Genomic DNA, 20866 nt, shown 5'->3' with positions numbered 1-20866 from the left:
ATTTGTCATTAATCTTACTGTTACATTTTACTGAGACTTTTACTTTATAATCAACTCCTCAGGCTTCAGGCCAACTTGATATCAAAAGGCTTCTCACAGGGTGGCTGGCGTAAGGGGAAGATGAGTGCAGGGTATGTGGAAACTCACTTTCTTTGCAACTCTTCCGTAAATCAAAAATTATTTCAAGACAAAATGTTTTCTTTTCTGTTGTTTTGTTTTTAAAGCCTTCTCAGGTGAATTTTTTCATTTGTCAGTGTGTTGACATTGGATTGAATTTTCTATCTGAACTTTATTAAATTTTTTCTTTCTTCTTTTCTGAGACAGCAGGTATGTGCCAAAGAGTATGGTCAAATATGTGCAACTTTTATGTAAAAAGTATGTATTCTTGTGAGAGATTTTTTTTTTCCATTAAGAAGGGAAAAATGGCCATTTCTTTTAAACATCGAGAGCATAAGACAGTGGGTGCACTCTAGAAATCCAGCTGCTTCTTGAGGTCCACGTGCAAACAGTGTTTCCCCTCTTCACATTGAGCAACCAGCTCAAACTTCAGATTACATCATCGGCTATAAATTGTTTTATTAAAAGTTTCCCTAGGATGGCTTTCTTCAAATCCTTTTATTTTTATCAGGAAAAAAAATTTTAAGCAGAGAAAGTACTCAAATAATTTAGGCAGAAGTGAAAATTAATTTCAGCGTATGTTTTCCAATCGGGTTTCCATTTTATAAACAGAATTACAGAAAGCAAAATTTAGCATAAATGGGTGAATTTTGGGTCTTATTGGGCTGATATCTAAAAGCAGATCAATGGGGTGCTTGCTTCAGCAGCGCACATACTAAAATTGGAACGATACAGAGAGGAGTAGCATAGTCTCTGCGCAAGGATGACACACAAATTTGTGAAGCATTCCATATTTTTATGTCCTTTAAAATTATGTTCAGTTCTTCGCCTTAATAAAGTCACCCTGGTATCAAAAAAATAAAATAAAAGCAGATAACGGGAATGCAGACCCTCCTAGATCTTTGATATGCACAATATTAGTTACTACTTGGAAGAAAAGACATACCAAAACACATCTGGAATTGACCTTTCTTTCCTTCTTTTTTTCCCCTGGCATAGTCATCTTGCTAGCCACATGCACCACGCATTCAGAGAAAGGGCCATTTTAGTATGGCTGCTGAATGTTATATAATGTGCTTCTAGGAAGCACCAATATATATGGAACCGTCTTTTACAAAGCTACACCTTGCACTGGGAATTGGGAGGCAATTTATTTTCAGAGTCTTTCTTTTTCTCTTTGGCTGGAAGGCTCAACCAGCCCTTCCTAGGTAGTCTCCCCTTGGGTAATCTTCCTAGCAACATCTCAGCAAGCAGACAATTTGTTTTTCCTTGGACAAGCTACAATTCATGTTATTGGGCAGACTGAAGATGTTCTTGTAAGGCTGTTCTTAATCGAGCTCTCTATTCTGGGTGCTCCTTCAGTCACTTCTACATGTGGGATTACCTTAAGGTTTCTCTTCAACCGGAAGTGCTGCTACGTTCTAGGTTCATGGGTTTTTTCTACCAACTTCAGACATCTGGAGTGCACTGGCTATGCCCAGAGAGAGGTAGATGACCTCTTTGAGACCTCTAGTCTCTTCTTTCTTGTCTTGATGGGCCAAAATTATTAGTTGCTTATGGTAGGGTGGACATGTTGAATCTCAAATCTGCCAATGCCCCAGGCCAACTTACTGAGTCTTTTGTCATCTATAAAATAAAGGTCATAATTCTTACCTCTTAGAGATTTTGTGACAGTTTAACATGATTGATTTCATATCTATATAGATACAGATATATAAAATCCTCCTGCATGTGCTCCATATCTTTGGTTTTCTTACATTTTCATTTAAATTCCAGTTAGTGAACACACAGTGTAATATTAGTTTCAGGTGTACAATTTACTGACTCAACACTTCCATACATCACCCGGTGCTCATCACGACCAGTGCCCTCCTTAATCCCCATCACCTATTTCGCCCATCCCCCCACCCACCTCCCCTCTGGTGACCATCAGTGTGTGCTCTAGAGTTAAGAGTCTGTTTCTTGGTTTGCCTTTCTCTTTTTTTCCTTTGTTCATTTGTTTTGTTTCTTAAATTCCACATATGAGTAAAATCATATGGTACATGTCTTTCTCTGACTGACTTCTTTTGATTAGCATAATACTCTCTAGCTCCATCCACGTTGCTGCAAATGGCAAGATTTTATTCTTTTTTATGGCTGAGTAATAGTCCACTGTGTTTATATACTACATGTCCTTTATCCATTCATCAGTCAATGGACATTTGGGTTCTTTCCATGATTTGGCTATTGTTGATAATGCTGCTATAAAGATCGGGGTGCATGTATCCCTTCAAATTAGTTTTTTTTTTTTTTGTAAATACCGAGTAGTGTAATTGCTGAATTGTAGGGTAGTTCTATTTTTAACTTTTTGAAGAAACTCCATGCTGTTTTTCAGAGTGGCTTGCCTTTCTGAAAAGGCTCTTGCCTTTTTATGCGCTCCTAGAGTTGGTAGTGGTGGCTACTCTTAGTCCCTCTAGAGGGCAGCCCCAAGCAGTATCCCTGAGAAGCCAGCAAGTTTGACCCACTGTGTGGCATATTTCTGCCCAGATGTCTCACTTCTTAGCAATAAGTGGAAAGTCTTTCAGGGGGCTTAGTGGTTCAAGACTGATACTAGGGGTGATACTAGGAAATGTTTCTTCAAAGCTGACACTCTATCTGCTGCGTCTTGAAACCTAGTCCTTCAGTGACCCAAGAGAGCCCACCAAGCAGGCAATAATAGTTGTTGCTTCCTCTGTAGTGTTGAATGTTGCTACCAGAAGAACTAGGCAAAAAATCCTGGGCTGAGAATCACAGAATTCAAACTGAATCACAGATATTCTCTATTCACTCAAGCCCACAGTCCAAACTAAGTGCAATAATGATGCCAGTTTGTTTATGCATAAGCACATTCTCTATTATGGATTGTTTAGTCTGCCATGCTGTTCTATCCAACCCATTATGCTCTTTCTTTCATTGCTCCTTACTTTAATTCTATTGACCTTTCAAACTTGAGCTTAAAATCCATCTGTTCCACCAAATCTCTCTAGATCACTCGTCTCAGCCTGAAGTTATGTATCTCTTCTTTGAATTGCTGTTGGTATAGTCATGCATTAGCCTGTGATTATCATCATCCTCTCAAAGCACCATTTAAAAATTTCATTGTTATCTAATGAGAAACATGTATCAGGTTTATTTTCTCAAAGAAGTTGGCGAACCCTTTGAGAGAATACATTATACCTTTTTGGTATCTGCCATAATGCCTACAATATCTTAGTGGATATGATATTTTCATTTGCATAATGGCTTCTTCAAATACCTGCAAACCATCAACTCTCAAAGATTTCAGCTACTGGAGAAGGTCAAATGGATATGAATAATCCAACACTTGAATTATTCAAAAATCATTTATACCGAGTTTTGGAAGATATTAGTGGCAGCTACATTCTTTCCCTAATAAATGATTTATAAAAAAATAATAGTAACATCAACACTCACTAGGCCTTTATGCTTTTCAGAGCTCAGCTCGAACTAATGATTCACCCATATTTCTCCAAGCACCTGGAACAGAAGGTGAAAAGATAAGGCCCAGTCAAGGACTGGTTATAAGAAAAGCCTAGAGATTACAGTTTCCTTGGTACTCCACATAGTACCCACAAGCATATTGGTCTATACCTATGCATTTGCCACATTTCACTTGTGTTTCTCACTGATAATAGTTGATAAGTGAGAGCAGCACACAGCCTACATTTACATTCTGGTTTTCTCATTTCCTAGCTCTGTAATCATGGATAACTTACCTAACCTCTGTATTTGAGGATACTCCTGAACAAAATTGGAATAGTAACAGTGCATATTTCATAGGTTTTTTGGTATGGGACTTAAAATGGTTTATGTAAGATGCTTAGCACAATGTCTCAAACGTTAAAAAGAGAATGAGCAAGTGCAAGAATGCAAGAGTAGAAGAGGGTCACTAGAAGTTTTATTTTCTTCCTTTATTCTCCTAGAATCCAAAGTGTAAAGAATACCTGAGAGGGAAGAGTAGCTACATGTAAAGATAACCCAAACCATGTTCTTCTCTTGGGAGAGAATGATAGGAAAGAAAAGCGGTACAAAACCAGTGTAAGAGCAACTCGTAAATGGGTACAGAATTTCTAAGTGTGAGCCATTGGAGGGATGCTATTAGCTACTGGAGGCTACATGTAAACAACACAGAGTGCCTCAACCAATAACATATGTTTGACTTCCAGAAGCTTCCAGAGGGTGGACTTTGTGCCTAACTCAATTTATAGGCCAACTGATGATGTCATTGAGTTCCTGCTATGATGTTGGGGCTGGTGACCCAAAGAACATTTAAGGGCTCAAGGTTTTGGAGGGGGAGGTGGGACACAGGTGCAAACATAACTACAGCTTGGAGCAGGAGGAATGTGAATAAAAAAGGAAGCAAGAGTTCAAGCTATCACATAAAAAGTGCCAAATTAGGGCTACAGAAAGAAGATATTACCAGGGTCACTGAGAGAGAACTGTCTAGAAGGGGTGATTTCAGCCAGACGTTGAAGGTTGAATAGGAGGTTAATTTAAGCATGCCACAGCCATGTGTTAGGATAAAAAGAACACTCACTCTTGCCTCCAATAGGCCTGAGGTTAGAAGCCAGGTTCCATTCTTCATGAGCTGCATTTACTAAATAATACATACTTTCAAGACTATTGTGGGAAATATTTGTTAAGTATCTAGTATGGTGTCTGGCATATAGTATAGCCTCAAATATAATAGCTACTATTGGTAACCATAGAGTCTTAGAGTATTCTTTTTTTTTTTTTTTTTTGATGATGATGTTGCCTTAAGCACTGGTAAGCACAGCTGTTTCACATTTCCTCTCTATGAGCCTGAGTAGCAGTGGTAAACATCTGCAGGGGTTTCTGTGCTCACCTACCTGAAAATACCATAGGGAAAGGATAGCCGAGGTTCAGAGTATCCAGAAGCCCACGACAGAAGCAAAGGAACAAGCTCAAGCCAGTCATGACAGCAAACTCCAAGGACAGTCAAGGTCCTTGGAAAGGGCTGATCTATACTGAACAATAAATCTGGGACACTTTGCCTTTATCTTTCCTTCCTCCTTCTCCTTCACTCCTTCCTTCCTTTTCTTCAAGGTGCTTTGCTCTTCCCATCAATGGATAAAGTCAGCAGCCTAATCAAACTCCTAAACACTAAGAGTTAAGGGATTTATTAAGTCACTCTTCCCACTGACATTGGTGTTTCAAATATTTCAAGGGATGGTAAATGTTTAATTTAAATCATGCATGCCTGAGAGCAGGAGTTTGGGTATTAGCAGTCAGTCAATGATGCGGTTGAGAGGGGGGTGGTTATGACCAGAACTACTGAATTCATTTGAAAAATTTATATGGAGAAAAGCATGGTGGAAGGAAAAGGTGCTTGCATTTAGAATTAGGGGAGCTACCTTAAAATCCCAACTCTGGCACTTTTTAAGAATTGATCCTTATCAAGTAATTTTACTCTCCTGTTCTCATTTTCTCCAGTGAGTAATAAGAATGAAAATCCTTAACTTATACAGGATGTTGTGAGGGTTAGACAAGCACTTCTCAAACTGAATGTGTACACAGACTACTTGGGCATCTTGTTAAAATACAGATTCTGATTCAGGAATTCTGGAATGGGGCCCAAGGTTCTGCATTTCAAATGAGCTCTCAGATGGTGCCAATGCTGCTGATCCAAGGACCCCATTTTGAGTAGCAAGAGGCTGTTAGATAATGTAATTAATGATAAAGTGGGCTTTCTTCCCAGATAATTGGGTGGGAAGAGATCATTTCTCACCCTGGCTTGCTACCAGTTACAAAAATAAAGTCAAGTCGAGGCTGGAGAAATGTAGAGAAGAAAAAATTGCTGTCAGAGTTTGGGGAGGGAGCTACTGCTTAATCAGAAAGGCTGAAAACTGTATTTTTTCACCTTGGAAGGAGCTGCTTAGCAATGGCCTGGCCAGGAGTTCTTGAGGGGAGGCCAACGGTACTGTGAATTTTCCTCATCCAAGCACCAAGCGATGGCTGCCAATGTTTCCTAATGAGGGCTGTCTAGTTCCAGTGTGGCCTTTACTTGCTGTTCATTTGCTCCTTTTTCACTTGGTTGTAAACAGGATTGATGTTTATCTTAGGGAGACTAATCTCTTAGTTTCAGTGTTCTTGCATTTCATTTTCTTTCTACAAATGTGAGTGAGCTGGAGTTCTAAAAGTTTGCTTCATAAATAATCTGCTCTCAGAATGATTCCTGCCCTACGCTTCATCCTTTCTCTCTCGCCTTCCTGGTCTTGCTCGCCCTGCTAATGACGGTAAACTACATTCTGGAGGAACTTAGTGCAGTATCAATGCAGCCACATCATTAACACTGTCTCATTTAGAGGCTCAATTATCCTATAGTTGAAAAACACTGTGTTTCTATACATAGGATTAAAACCGTCCTCTTGACCTAGAGTTAGTTAATTTTAATCAGCCGGGAAAGTGTAACCATGCCAGCCAGGGCAATATGACCTCCTGAGTCTATGCACACATTGTTGATAAACACTTGTAAAGCCCCATGTCAGGTGCTAGTCATGCACAAGACATTATAGAGAAGATAATTAGAGCAATCAAAAAGGAAAGCCAAATTCTCCTCTAGCAGGATGGAGAAGACAATGTGAAGGAGCTAAAGGGGAGGGAGGTAGAAGTTGGATCAATGTTCGTTTGCCTAGGCGGGCAGACAAACGGGTGTTTCATGTGCAAAGTGAAGGGAGGTTTAGTGAGTCTGTAAAATGAATTAAAAATTTGTGTTAAAAAGAGCTTTTGGTAATTTAAAAAGTTAATCCTCGACAACACATTTAAAAAATTAAGGGGTATTTTAAAAACACACTTATTGAAGTAAAACTGACATATAATAAATATCATGGATTTAAGAAGTACAGTTTAAGTTTTGACATATGTATACACCAGTGAGACTACTACCACCATCAAAATAATGAACATACCTATCACATATGCTGCCTTGTGGCCCTTTGCCATCCCTCTTCCTGCCCTTCCCATCACATCCCCCATCCCCAGGAAATAACTGATTTGCTTTCTGTCACTATAGTTTGCATTTTATAGAATTTTGTATCAGTGGAGTCCAATAGTACATACTTTTTTTGATTGACTTCTCTCACTCTGCATAATTATTTTGTGATTCATCCATGTCATTATGTGTTCATTCTTTTTATTGCTGAATAATATTCCATTATATGGGTATATCATTGTTTATACATTAACCTGTTGATAGACATTTGGGTGGTTTCCAATTTTTGGCTATTACAAATAAAGCTTTGATGGTAGTCTTTGTATAGGCATATACTATCTTTTTATCAGATAAATACCTAGGAGTAGAATGATCAAATCATATGGCAGGTGTTTAACTTTTTTTTTTTTTAAAGATTTTATTTATTTATTCATGAGAGACAGAGAGAGAGAGAGAGAGGCAGAGGGAGAAGCAGGCTCCCAAGGAGCAGGGAGCCCGATGCGGGACTCGATCTCAGGACCCTGGGATCATGACCTGAGCTGAAGGCAGATGCTTAACCATCTGAGCCACCCAGGCGCCCAGGTGTTTAACTTTTAAAGAAATTGCCACGAACTGTTCTCCAAAGTGGTTGTATATTCCCACCAGCGGGGTATGAAAATTCCTTTCTCCATATCCTTGCAAACACTTGATATGCTCAGTCTTTGTTATTTTAGAACTTTGAATGCGTGTAGTAGTATCTCATTGTGGTTTTAATTTTCATTTCCCTACGACAAATGATATTGAGCATATTTATATTGATTATTTGTCATCTGCATGAAGTGCTTTCTTTGATGAAGTGTCTGTTCAATCTTTTCCCCATTTCATATTGGGATATTTGTTTACTTTTTATTAAGTTTGGGAATTTTGAAATATATTTTGGGTACAAGTCTCTTATTAGAGAGATGGTTTGCAAATACAGAGCTAGCACTTCAGTGGATTCAGAGGTGAATAAGAGCTAGACCCTGTTTCTAGGAGCTCACAACTCAACAAAGGGATCAGGACAATAAAAAATAATTGCTGAACACCGTGTGAGCTATAATCAAGACCCTTGCTGTGGGAGTGTAGAAGAGAGTACGATAAATTTCACCCAGGAGAGCATGGAGAGATTTCCCAGAGGAGGGGAACTTAAAGCTTCGTTTTGAAATGTGAAGAGTTGGGTAAGTTAAGAACATCTGTAAAAGAACATTCTAGGCAAAGAGAATCTGTGCAAAGGTAGGAAGGTAGGTTTGGGAATCATGAGTTCTGGATGACCAGAGGGAACAGGGAAGGGTGAAAAAGGGTAAGACAAGGAAGGCTGAGACTAGCTTGTCAGATTGTGGAAAGTTTTGTAGGTTAGGCTTAAGAATCCGAGCTTCATCTTCAAAGCAATAGGGAGTCTGGTAAAGGGTTTTAAGCTTCAGAGTAAAATGGTCAGATTTGCATTTTAAGAAAATGTCCTGCAGTGATAGTGAAGGATTAGAGGATAATGAATTCAGAAAGATTGACAAGAACCTAAACAAAGCAGTAATAGCACGGATAAGGGAGGAGGGAATGGATTCTCAAGATATTTAAGAGGAGTGGTAGCTGTTGGTAAATGTTTAGATGTTATAGGTGAGGGAGATGGCGGTATATGGGCTGGCTCCCAGATTCTAGTTGAGATAACGGGATGATTTGGGGCATATTCCTTACATCCAGGAATATATGAATTGAAACAGGAGAGGTGGGGAGTATTAGAGGTTCATCTCGTATCATTGATTCATTAATTCATTAATTTAGCGCATTTTTACTGAGTTTCTACCATATGTTAGGAATTAGATATCTGATGGAGATCAAAGTAGATACCGTGATAGCCTTCACAAAGTAAAAAGTCTAGCATGGAAGAGAGAAAATGAAATAGTCCCACAAATGTGTAATTTAAAACAATTGGCTCTGAATTGCCTAAAGTAAAACAAGAGGGTTTTTGGATAGTGCATTCAGGTAGATCTCAGTCTCAAGAAACACTACCTTGAAGAAGTAGTTTAAGGGGAAATCTGAAGGAGGTAGGCTGAAGAAGATCAAAGAATAATGTTTCAAGTAGAAGGAACAAGGCAGGTTAAATACTACAGGTCATCCAGGTGGAGGTTTCCAATAAGGAGATAGAAACGGGTACCCAGAAACAAGGCCTCAGATGGAGAAGTTATCAATCCATGGGGGCAAGTAAAACCATGGCAGAGAATGAGAACTTTGAGAAAGGGCTTGTAGGATGAGGAAAGAATAAGACTGATACTTGACTTGTGGCATATCAATATTTAAAGTGCAGGCAGAATAGGAGAACAAGTCAGCTAAAGAACAACGAAGAACAGTCAAGCATCCAAGAGAAGTGAGATGAAGCAAGGAGAGAGGAAATTCAATGCCCAATGGGTGGAAATGACTGTTCTGGTTTGTGTAATTCTCCTTCCCTCACCCTATATAGAGCTCTTTGCCTGGTATTAACTGATTCTTTTATTTAAATATATTTTTTTAAAGATTTTATTTATTCTAGAGAGAGAGAGAGAGAGTGAACGAGTGGGAAGGGACAGAGGAGGACGGAGAAAGAATCTAAAGCAGACTCTGCACTGAGTGTGGAGCCCAACGCGGGGCCCGATCCCACAACCTCGAGATCATGACCTGAGCTGAAACCAAGAGTTGGATGCTCAACCGACTGAGCCACCCAGGTGTCCATGGTATTAACTGATTTTTTGGATTGTCTTTTGCCAGGCTGAACCAGGTCCCTGCTTCCTTATTTTCAAGGAAGGCATGCACATAAAGAAAAATATTTTTTATATCGGTTCTAAACATTCTCAAGGGAACTTGTTTTGGCATTTTCCCCTTTGCCTGTCATTCTGAAGAGTGATTAAAAATTTTGGATTCATGAAATCACTTTCCAGCATCTTTTAGATGTAATTACATTCCAAATTGTGTGCTTTGTGAAATGAGTCAGAATATTGTGGCCATTTCTTCTCTTCCGGGAAGAAAAATCAAGACCCCCAAAAGAAGGTCTTCCCATTCTGTAATAATGGCATGCATCTGTACATGAATAAGAATGTTTGTTAGGCAGCCTTGCTGCAAGGCTCAAACTAACCACCAAAGAAAAACTATTACCCTTCTCTCTGCCTCCTTGCTTCTATGAGTTGGTCCTTCAAAGTCTAGCTCATCGTCTTCTGCGTAAAGTTAATTCCAATATTATAGTCCTCAACTCATTTCCCTTCTAACAATCATTTCCTAAGAACCTGATATGTACTGTGCACTATGCTAAGCATTATTGAACAATACATTGCCCTGCTTAACTTCAAGCAATTTTGTGAGGAAGGTTTATGACACCCATGTTATAGAGGAGGAGGCTGGGTCTTAGAGATGCTAAATGATTTGTCAGATCTGTTGAACTCTAGTATCCTAAACAAATAAAGATCATTTTATCACTCAGGATATGCCCAGTTATGCTGCAGTAACAAACAAACCCCCTGTCTTAATAACAAATGTTTGTTTCTCACTCACATGGTATGTGCATCCTAGGTCGGTTCTGCTAAATGTCCCCTTGCCACAAGACCCAAGCTATCAAGGATGTCACAATCTTGAAAGTTGTTGATTGTCAAGGTAGAGGGAAAGAGCTCTGGATGGTTCTGTATCAGCAATTCAATGCTTTGGCATAGAAGTGACAGGCATTGCTTCAATTCACAGCTCACTGCCAGGGCTAGTCATTTGGCCCCACCTAACCACAAGCCATTCAGAAAAATGAAAACTGACTCAGGACTTGGAAGGCAGAAGAGTACGAGCTGCACCAATGACCACACAAAGTTAGAGAAGTTCCAAGTATTAGATTTCTGCATCCACTTCAGTGCTTGCATTCCAGATGGTAGGGGATAAAGATGTTAAAATTGTATTGCAAAATCAAAAACAAAATGAGATATCACTTTTAAACCCACTAGGATTGCTATAATCAAAAAGGCAGAAAGTAATAAGCGTTGAGGATACAGAGAAATTGGAATCCTCATACACTGCTGGTGAGAACATAAAATGGTACAGCCACTTTGGAGAACAGTCAGACAGTTCTTGCAAGTGCTACACATGGAGTTACCATATGACTTAGCAATTCTACTCTAGGTATATACACAAGAGAAATGAAAATATATGTCTACACAAAAACTTCTACACTAATGTTCATAGCAGCATTATTCATAATAGCCAAAAGTGGAAATAATCCAAGTGTCCATCATCACCTGAAGAATGGATAAACAAATGTGGTATATAGATACAGTGGAATATTACTTAAAAAATTTAAAAAATAAAACAACGCAGGACGGATACATGCTACTACTTGCACGAGCCTTGCCAACATTACGCTAAATGAAAGAATCCAGCCACAGAAGATCACATATTTCATTAATCCGTTTATATGAAATGTCAACAATAGGCAAGTCCATAGATATAGAAAGATTAGTGGTTGCCTAGGACTGAGGGCGTTGGGAGGAAATGAGGAGATGTAGCAGGTATCAGTACTCACTTTCTGGCTATTAAGGAGAACTGACACTGAAATCATGATACTGTTCCTAGAAGAGATCCATTAAGAATGGTAACATCTGGCAGGAGGGAAATACCTCCCAAGCAAGCATCCTGCAGACCAATGAAAGACTTTTTTCAGGCAAAATTGGGTTTAAATGTGAGGGGGTGGAGGGAGCGGAGATATTTTTATTGTCACTGACCCAAGGAGGCAGATCTCAAAGGTGAAAAATAACATTGACGATCTTGCTATTACTTTAAGCTATGATGAATTTATCATGTGTAGAGACTAATCTGTATTTTGGATTGTTAAAACTCTTCTTCTGAAAAAGTGTAAGCTCCAAAAACTTGGAGCTATGTGATTTGAGCACCCCCAATTTTTTTAATTTTTATTATTTATTTTTTTAAATTTTATTTTTAATTTTTTTTATTATGTTATGTTAGTCACCATACAGTACATCATTAGTTTTTGATGTAGTGTTCCATGATTCATTGTTTGCGTATAACACCCAGTGCTCCGTGCAATACGTGCCCTCCTTAATACCCATCACCAGGCTAACCCATCCCCCCACGCTCTTCCCCTCTAAAACCCTCAGTTTGTTTCTCGGAGTCCATAGTCTCTCATGGTTCTTCTCTCCCTCTGATTTCCCCCCCTTCATTTTTCCCTTCCTTCTCCTAATGTCCTCCATGCTATTCCTTATGTTCCCCAAATTAGTGAAACCATATGACAATTGACTTTTTCTGCTTGACTTATTTCACTTAGCATACTCTCCTCCAGTCCCATCCATGTTGATGTGAAAGTTGGATATTCATCCTTTCTGATGGCTGAGTAATATGCCATTGTATATATGAACCACATCTTCTTTGTCCATTTGTCTGTTGGAGAGCATCTTGTCTCTTTCCACAGTTTGGCTATTGTGGACATTGCTGCTATGAACATTGGTGAGCAGCCAAAATTTTTTTAATGGCATACAGAAGTTTAGGTCTCAGAAATAATTTTCTATGTGACCCAGACATATTCCAAAGTGGAAATCAAAGTATTTGAGACACTAAACTGCCAATGATAAAAATTAACAAAAGTAATTACTTTTTGAAACTTCTGTTCAAGAGATGTGCATGTAACCTGATGAAATACAGCACTAAGGAATGTCTGAGAAGCTGTGAACTATATTCATAATTCTGTCCAGGGTGAGACATGCTCTCTAAGCATACTCACCGATTTGAAATGGTCTCAACACAGTGCAGCCAAAGTGTTAAATAACTGTTATTTGCAGACAAAATTTTGTTTAAGAAAATATGACCTTCCTGGGACAGAACCAACTGAGATAAAGAAGGAGACCCTGGCACAAAGCCCAGATCTCAAATCTTGGGAAAAGATCAACTACTCTTCCCTGTCTAGAGCATTTAGAATTTTGACTTGAAACTGTAAGGAGGTTCACCAGGGGTGGGGGCCTGTGGGTAAGGGCTTCCGTCTTCACCGCCACCTTTTCAGTGAAGGGTGATTCAAAACTGGGGGAAGTTCCCTAAGAGAACTTTGGCGAAGTGAAATTTGATTTTAAAATACTTGGAAAGAAAAATTCTCTAGCTTCCTTCGGCAAATTAAAAAGGATCCTGAGAGAGGGAAGGGCAAACAGGAAATACAAGTCAAACAAGAAATTTTTGAGGACATTGGACCCCCTGAAGGGAAGAGGGATTAAGTCCTTCTGCAAGATAGACTGACGATAGAACCCCCACCCCAACCTTCAGCAGAGCAGCGGCCATTAACAGAAGTGATAACCTCAGGAGATCTGTAGGTGAAACCACATGGCTCTCAGGTATGGGCGTTGCCCCTACCTTAATCCAGATGCTAACTAAACAAGGAATATGAAAATCCCTTACCATATCCCAAGCAAGCAGGTGTCCAAGACAGTTAAATTATTGCAAACCCTAAATTCTGAAACACATAGACTACCAAACTATTAAAAATAAATTACTTGCTTCTGGCTCCTTCTAGATCCAAGTAGGAATCTCAACACGCAATGGGCCTGTTTAGATTTGGGCAAAGCTATATCTCACATTTGGAGATCTTATTATGCCCTATTCACCAAGTTCTTTAGAAGAGAGTAACTGATTATTCCTTGTCTGTAGTAATTATATACAGATTTAAACATTAGAGGGGCTAAAATCCCTGTAAAATGTTGCATAATTGCATCAACATATTCTACAGCTACAGTTTGCTAAATTGTCGTATTTGTTTTATATGTGGATTACAACTTTTGGAATATGTCCAAAAATGTTGGGGGACTTGATGGTACAGGGATTTGGGGATATTCAAATGTAATATGATTACAGAATTACAAATGAAATGTGCTATAACCCAAATGCACTAGTGTTTTCTGAGTCAGCTCTTGTAAAATGTAGACAATTCATAGAAATTATTCTACCTGAACTCTTGGGATTAAGTTTTATAAGTGTCTCAAATTTCCCAATATCAATTTGGTTGTATTTTCTAACACTTTTAGTTGCTTTTTGAAAAGGTAGACTGGTACAACGCTGAGATAAATAATTTCAGTATATTTTGTATCAGTTACCTATTGCCATAATAATGCTACATGACAAACAAAAAAACCTCAGTAGCATAAAACATTAAGCGTTTATTGTTTAAGCATCTGGAGTGGTTGGTTAAAGTGGCTCTCCCATTCTTGGCTAGGCTCACTCACATGTGTGGATCTTGCTCACTGTTGGTTGATCTTGGCTAGCTGTGCTTGGGTAAACGGGACGACTCAGACATGCGACATGTATCTTTCATTCTCCTGGGTATGTTTTTATGGCAGAGGCAGAGATAAGGGAGGGACTGGCATGCTGTTACCTTCGCCACGTTCTACTGGCTAAAGCATGTCGCAGGACCAACTCAGACACAAAAGATGGAAAAATACCTTCTGCCCCTTTAGTGAGAGAAATTGCAAAGTCATGTAAAGGGTGTGGACACAAGAAGGGGAATGCAGGTGAAAAACTGGGACTCCTGACAGAATCAATCTGCTAATATATATAAACACAAAGTTCTCTACAACTAATGAATCGTTGAACACTACATCAAAAACTAATGATGTACTATATGTTGGCTAACTGAACATAATAAAAAAATTAAAAGTTGTAGTTCAATATTAAGGTCCTCATGATAAATAATAAATCATGGCACTCTGACCCATAACAATGAAAAGTCAAAGAGCTTTGGGAAAAATCTTAAAGGTTTATAATGATCTGTATTGATGCATTCCATGTGATTGCTGGCAAATTGATGGGAATCTAGTTGAATTACTGGGTAGCCTGTGTCTCTGTATTCTTTGGTGTTCTCTTTGAAGGATATTTGGATTTCTTTTTCTTTTTAGACAATTGGTGATGACAGTATAGACAAGGGAGATCATTCAGACTAAGGGATGGTGAACTCTTTCTTTAAAGGGCCAGATAGTAAACATTTCAGGTTTTGTGGGTCAGGTAGTCTCCATCACAACTACTCAACTTGGCCCTTTTAGTGCAAAAGCAGCCAGAGACTACATGTAAACAAATGGGCTTGCCTGCATTCCAATAAAGTTTTATTTTAAAAAATCAGGCCATGAGCCGGATTTGGCTGATAGGCTGTAGTCTGCTGACCCCTGATCTAGACTTTCATAATCTGGTGCCAATTCCACGATGCTTTAAGCAAAAGAGAAAGAAGAGAAAACAAAAGACTTCTAAATTTGGAGCAACAATATAAATCAAGAACACTGTTGTTGTAAACTATGGCAGGGTATACCAGAAGTTACTGGAAGGGATAAATAAAATGGATTAATACATTCTCATGCTAGAGAAAAGTAAAAAGGATACCTGAACACTTGGATTTTGGAGAAAAAGTGCTTTTTCTGCCTTATGTCAGTGGTTTGAAGCTCCTGTGTCATGTCGCTCTGCTTTGAGTTTCCTTGTGAAATAATACAATGTCCTCTCCCTGGTACCCAGATGTCCATCTCTTTTGGCCAAGAGAACTGAAAATGAACCTGGAATATCTTGTTGAGGATATACTTTTTAAATATCTGGAGATGATGACCCTTAAAAGGGTCCCTCTCAGGCATGCTGTGACAAATTGAACACCAACAAGGAAGCAATGATTACACTAAATTGGGATCAGCTGAGCCTGTGGATGGCATTAAGTCCAGATTGACACTCACAGAAGGCAAACGATAAATATGCACTCAAGAGAATATCCCTACTGCCTACCAATTTGAGTTAATTATTTGTATCCAATTGTCAAAACAGGAAGAGGGTGGAGGACAAGTAATTCAAGGGACAAAGTAATATGGACCACATCAGTTTGTTTAACGGATACAGTACTTTCCTTTCTTTGGGTAGTTTGAAATTTTTTTATGCCTCTAATGTGAGCTACAAATTAGCATATTCCCATTAGTCATGCCATCTCTCCATGGAGGTCTCAAACATAAATCCAAAACTGAGTCATCAAATTCTCTCTCTCTCTCTCACACACACACATATTTCTCTTCCAGAGTTTCATATCTCTGTAAATGAGACACCTTCCACCCAACTGAGCTAGCCACACTCCACGTTCAATTGATTTCTGAGTCCTGTGTACTTTTCCACTTATGTGTCTCTCAACTTTACCTTCTCCCCATATATATCACCAACCTGGTTCAAGCCATGATTTTTTTGTGACCCAGACCACTGTCATGGCTTCCTAACTGGTCCCCTCCATGAAGTTTTGTTTCCCTCTGGCACATTCTCCATTCTCCAGCTACATAAACACAAATATGGTCATATCAGCATTGTTTAAAACTCTTTAATGCTTCCTAAATCCTTTATAACAAAGACCAGATGCCTAAACTTGGCTCATGAAGCCTTCCATGATCTAACTATAGCCTGCCTATTCTGCCTCGTCCTCCCCCTTTGCCCACTCTGCTCAACCTGAGCTGTCTTGAATACACCAATGCTTCTATGCTCTCACACTTACTGTTCTCTCCCCACACCCATGTTTCTACACTCATCTCTTTTCAACCTCCAACCCATTCCCCTGCTTCCCTTTTGTACTCTCCTTCCCTTTAGAGGGCATTTTCTTTCTTACCAATTTATATTGCAGGACTCAAGAAAGTAGAGGCTGCTTCTCATTCACACAGTGTTGCGTTTCTAGTACCCAGCACCACTCTTGATACATAACAGATGTTCCATAAATAATTGTTGAATGGGTAAGTTAATACTTTAATTATGTTACTATGTGTGACTTTGGTAGGGGTTACCAAATTTCTTTCAGAGAGAAAAGATGCTCAACATCACTGATCCTCAGGGAAATACAAATCAAAACTACAATGAGATGTCACCTCACACCTGTCAGAACGGCTAAAATGAACAACACAAGAAACAACAGGTGTTGGTGAAGATGTGGAGAAAGGGGAACCCTCTTGCACTGTTGGGGGGAATGAAAACTGGTGCAACCCCTTTGGAGAACAGTATGGAGGTTCCTCAAAAAGTTAAAAACCTTATAATCTAGCATTTGCACCACTAGAATACAAAGAATACAAAAATATTAATTCAAAGGGATACATGCACCCTGAATTTTATAGCAGCATTATCTACAATGGCTAAATTATGGAAACAGCCCAAGTGTCCATCAATGGATAAAATAGATGTGATATATATACACAATGGAATATTACTCAGCCATTAAAAAGAACAAGATCTTGCCATTTGCACTGATACGGATGGAGCTAGAGAGTATTACGTTAAGCAGAATAAGTCAGTCAGAGAAAGACAAATACCATATGATTTCACTCATATGTAGAATTTAAGAAACAAAACAAACAAACAAAGGGAAAAAAAAAGAGAGAGGGACAAACCAAGAAACAGGACTCTTAACTATAGGGAACAAACTGATGGTTATGGGCGGGATGGGTGAAACAGGTGATGGGGATGGAAGAGTGCGTTTTTCGTGATGAGCACTGGGTGATGTATAGAAGTGCTGAATCACTACATTGTATACCTGAAACTAATAGTACTCTGTTAACTAACTGCAATTTAAATAAAAACTTAAATTTTTTCAGAGAGACGTACAGAATGAATAATTTGGGGAAAAATACATCTTTGGCTAGACTTGTAATGTTATTAATGTCAGAGTCCATAATTTTCTTAATTAACTTTATATCTCCATAAAGCCTCACATGAGACCATGTGATAAATGAATGGTTTATTATCACAAATTCCCAAGTTCCTTAGTTCCAAATAAGCAATGATTCCATATTTATTTTTCTTTCTCTTTTTCTGACTAACTTTCTAACTCTGGAAGGTTGTATATATTTATTTTTTTTAAAAGATTTATTTTTTATTTGGAGAGAGAGAGAGAGAGCGCAGGGCTGAGGGAGAGGGAGAGAATCTCAAGTAGACTCCCCACTGAGCCAGGAGCCTGATGCAGGGCTCAAGTCATGATCCCATGACCCCAAGATCATGACCTGAGCCCAAATCAAGTCAGATGCTCAATCAACTGAACCACTCAGGCACCTCAGGAAGGTTGTATATATTTCTCCTAATCTGGGACTATAAACAAATAGTTATTTCCCCTAGTTTCAAAAACTATATATATTTTTTTCATTTACAGTCTGATAGGATTTATGAAGATACAGATCTTTTTTTTTTACATTTTTTTATTATTATGTTAATCACCATACACTACATCATTAGTTTTTGATGTAGTGTTCCATGATTCATTGTTTGTGTATAACACCCAGTGCTCCATGCAGTACGTGCCCTCTTTAATACCCATCACCAGGCTAACCCATCCCCCCACCCTCCCCTCTAACACCCTCAGTTTGTTTCTCAGAGTCCATAGTCTCTCATCTTCTTAACTTCTTTGTGTCTTGTCAGAAATCACAGACATTCTTTCATCGTGTAAGCTGAAGCCAAATGAAAGATATGGTCTGCCAGCATGTGGAAAATCAACTCTAAATTAGCTACACACTGAAGTAGAATAATAAAAAAGAAAATGCACACAACTAGGTTTCAGAAAGGCCACACTCGAGTCCTGGCTCTGGTGCCTCTACAATATGTAACAACATGGCAAACGTACGGAACCAGAATCCCTTACATGTAAGCTTCACGAGAGCAAGGATTTTGTCTGTTTATCAACGTAGAACTGTGTACCTGGAATAGTGCATTGCACAGCAGATAGTTACTGCCCAATAACTGTTTGCTTAATGAATGAAAAACGAAGCTTTGGGTCACAGATCTTTTTAGTTTCAGGTTGTTACAAAATGAGGTGATATTAATAATTCTGGCAATTTTAGGAAATTATTGGGACAGGCCGAAATGTATGTTTGTAAAGATTTTAAATCTAGAGATAAGTGCACAAGTTTAAGATGTTGTTATCAACGGCTGTGTGGCTTCCCTCTAATGCCTAATTTTACTGGATTATTTATTTCATCACATATGGGAGTTTATGCCCTATCATTGCAGTGAGTGATTAGTGTTCTTTCATTCAAGGTGCATTATAAGCTTGAAATAAGATGTGAGATTACAGAGATTGTCAGTAATACTCATAACTTGAAAACAGTTTGTGTTTAGGAAAAAAAAATAATTTCAATACAGTGGCAAGTTTCAGGGAGCCTGATTTCACATGGAATAATTTCAAAGACAACAAGGACACATTTGTATAATTAACATGTATATAAAACTTGGCAGTTTTTAAACATTCCATATCCATTATCTTATTTAATTTTTGCAGTAGTCCTCTTGTATGTAGATGGTATTATTTCTGTTTCACAGATGAGGACAATGAGGCACAGAGAGAGTAAATAAATTGTCCAAATTCACGCCCTGGTAAGTGATGGACCCTGCCCTTGAACCTGGATTCTTCTGCCTCCAAATGCTTTGCCAATTACATTATATCACTGTGAAGAGTTTAGACCAAAATATGAGACTGGAGGGCGCAGTCTCCAAGGCTGCTTTCATTTCTGTCACCAACTATAAGTTTCAAGGGGTTCCCCAAAAGCACCCTCAGTTTCAATAATTCACTAGAACTCACAACTCACTGAAAGCAATTATACTCAGGGTTATAGTTTATTATAGGGAAAGGATTTAGAATAAAACCAGTCAAGGGAAGAAGTGCATAGAGCAGAATCCAGGAAGGTTCCAAAACAAAACTTCCATCGTCCTCGCCCTGTGGAGTTAGGATATGTTACTTTCCAGATATCAATACATATGGAGTATCGCCAAACAGGGAAGCTAACTCGAGCCTCAGGGTTTGGAGTTTTTATTGAGAGTCCATTATGTAAGCATGATCAATCATTTGACTGCCCACATGATTGATCTTGGTCTCTAAGCCGACTGCCACCACATGATCCGAAGCCCACACCCTATGTCACAGTGTCAGTCTTTCTGGCATGGCCAGCCCCCCACCTTAAGACTATATGGGAATGGCCAGCCCCCCACCCTAAATCACTTGTTAGACTATTCAGTAGGACTCAAGGCACCCAGGCAAACAATGACACTCCAACAGGCACAACACTACAAGAGCCCAGAGATTACCTCCCAGAAACAGGGCAAAGGGCAGACCTTTTCTCTGGGCCAGGCCAAATTCTTCACCTCACAAACATGCTGGGAAAGGAGTATGCCTAGAATAGAAAGATGTAGAAAATGAAGACAGCTGGCAAATGCTTATGGATATACATGTATGTGTCAACATGGCTTGTTCGAATCAAAATTTGAATCTTCATTTGGTTTTGTGGTTATACTCTCCTCTGGCCAGATCGAATGAATTGGGAAATGTGGGAAGTCCTAGATGAAAACGATTATATCATTGCCATGGTTCAGAAAGAGCCCTCCGAGCTTAGAAGAAGAGGTACAACTGTGGAAAGTGATGAAAACATGAAGCCCATTGTTTGAGGAGGAAAGTCTGCTTGGTTTATGGGTTTTTCTTTTTAGGAGCTCTTAGCTGTTTTCAGTTTAAAAAATTGATATCCATTATGAGACCAGCAACAGTCAATTCCTGGGGCTTTTTGCTAAAATTAGTTTTGATACCTTAAAGAATATTGATGACATTTTAGAGTAGAACAGCCTAACAGATCCAAAATAAAAGCTTTCTAAAAAAGACTTTATCCGTTAGCTTTATCAAAAGGCCAAAAAAGAAATAAAAATGAGTTCTGTTATTAGACGTAAAGGCTCCAGTCATTCCTATTTATACAACTGCTCAACTTTATCTAGCATAAAATAAAATAG

General features: G+C 38.8%; 1 non-coding gene across 1 annotated transcript; it reads left to right on the top strand.

Annotated features, from left to right (window-relative positions):
* Positions 1-808: 808 nt before the first annotated feature.
* On the top strand, positions 809-915 carry LOC115943955 (U6 spliceosomal RNA). Its single transcript, XR_004078523.1, has one exon. It is a non-coding gene; the product is annotated as a U6 spliceosomal RNA (small nuclear RNA).
* Positions 916-20866: the final 19951 nt, after the last annotated feature.

This window comes from Leptonychotes weddellii, chromosome X, assembly GCF_054177405.1.
Source record: "Leptonychotes weddellii isolate Sample4059 chromosome X, ASM5417740v2, whole genome shotgun sequence".
Classification (NCBI taxonomy): Eukaryota; Metazoa; Chordata; class Mammalia; order Carnivora; family Phocidae; genus Leptonychotes; species Leptonychotes weddellii.
Note: the sequence above shows the minus strand (reverse complement) of the source record. Positions and strands in the feature narration are given on the sequence as shown.